We start from the raw sequence: 2,162 nt of genomic DNA on the forward strand, positions 1-2,162 counted from the left end.
TTGATGAAAATAGTATTTTATTAAGTTTTTTTTTTTTTTTATTAAATTTCCATTGTAAAAAGTATCAGCTCATGAACTTATTAACCGAAAGGTGTGGGCATTTCTGTTTTTGAGGCAGCTTATTTCTGTGGACCTAGTTATCATTCATAGCTCACCTTTCTTTGAAAGAAAAGAACATATGCCTCCACTGTAGAAGAAATCTGGGTTTCGCTTTCACTTGAGTTATGCCATCACTTTTCGTCATCCATAAAAATTGACATGGAAGTTCATTAGGGTATCCTGCACAAAAATAAGTTTGGATTTTTGATCCGTGAAAAAAAAACATGGCCATCATGTCCATTTGAAAAAACAAGCCGAATAAAGCCACCTAATGTCAAGGTATATCTGAAAACGGCAATGGTGGATAGAGAAAAACAAATATGACAATCTGTCGTCGGCTTTAAAAGCTCTACTAAAGTTGTAAAGCGGCTTTTAAGACCACTAATGCCTTTAAAGCGAAATAAGTCTATGCAATGTTTTGAAAATAAATTGAAAACCAAATTAGAAAGGAAGATTTTTTTTTTCATTGCTGAAACAAACCTTGTGATTCTCTATGGGAAGAAATTGTAGGACGACTATTGTCCCCGAAAAACGAAAAAAAATGATTAAAAACAACAGAAACTTTATAAAATGAAACGGCTATACAAAAGATTTGTGGTGAGGGTAGCTACTGCACTTTGAAGGTAAACAGGGGCTGTTTTGCAGTTTTTTGCTTGTAATTTTAGACCTTAACAGATAGGGAAAATGTTTCCATTGCTGGAATGTTTTCTTATTTCTGATATCCAGTATTCTTAAGGCGAAGAAATGAGTTCCTGACGAGCGATATACCTACGGCCTCTAGTTGAGTCATTTCCCTGTTATTTTACGCCCATCTCCTTACAGAGGTAGTGTAAACAATTTGTTATGATGTTGAAAATAAATATATAACGCGAGTGAATATCTTGCAATATTAAAATTTCACGAGTTATAAAACCTTTTTACTGATGATTCTTTTGAAGAGAGGAGACCAAGCAAAATAAAATCTAACCTCCCAAGACGGCATAATTATTTGGATTAGCTTAAAGGGCACCTGTTTGTTATATTATGTTCCTGTATTGATTCGTCTCTCATTTAATTGAGCCTTTTTCAGGCCCATAGGGGTGTACGGCTTAATTTTAAAAAAATTCTAAATCAATACACAAGTTTTTGTTAAACTATTATTTTTACTTCCTTCTTGCTTTTGTTTTGTTTTCTATTTGATTCTTTTGAATCTCGTTGAATTATTTTATTTTAAATCATTACATGAAAATTTGATATTATCAATTTAAATACATTTAGTGTCGTTTTTGTATATATGTATTTCGGTTGATATGCTTAAAAAAATCTTCTTGAAATTGTGTATATAAATTATATGCTAAAATGATAAATATGTAGTTTCCGTTTATTTCACAGTATTAAAAAATGCTACATTTAATAAGGTGATAGAGTGACCTGGAAGAGTTCCTTTGGGTAATTTTAATTTATCTTTTTAATCCAGGGTTATTTTTGATTGGTCGAGCTCATTTTGTCGAATACACTTTATTTTGTACTGGACCGTGAAGTAACAAATTACATGGGATAAAACCTTGAACTAATCAAGGATATATATATAATTCTGATTGGTACAAAAATTTGATACAGAAAATGACTCGCTTTGCGAGATTTTAGAACGTGTCAATTTGTATGTTAATTATTTCTTCATTATTAAAACAAAATAATTACACTTTTTAAAGTAAGAAATCGGCTATTTATTATAGGACCTACCGACCAGTCGACCCCTACATATAAGAAAACTTCACATGGATAATATAATTGCAATATTTGTTGTTGTAACACACTATTTCGTATTTTTTCCTCTAATAACAAAAAAGCAAAAAAAAAAACCCGACCCCAAGTACCTGTGAATTTTTCAAACGGACGATCTATTTGGTTACAAACTGACTTGCTATGAGTAGCATTTTAAAAACATCTTATAATTTTTCTTGTTCTACTTGTCAACAGGGATTTTATACTATTACACACCCTGGTGTCAGTGAAATATTTTTTTTATATCATTCTTGATACGATCCTGACTTGGTCCGAATCATCATTGTTCCATTCCGTAC

This window comes from Perna viridis, chromosome 7, assembly GCF_037379345.1.
Source record: "Perna viridis isolate PV_CMFRI_1.1 ecotype Kerala chromosome 7, ASM3737934v1, whole genome shotgun sequence".
In the NCBI taxonomy this organism is placed as follows: Eukaryota; Metazoa; Mollusca; class Bivalvia; order Mytilida; family Mytilidae; genus Perna; species Perna viridis.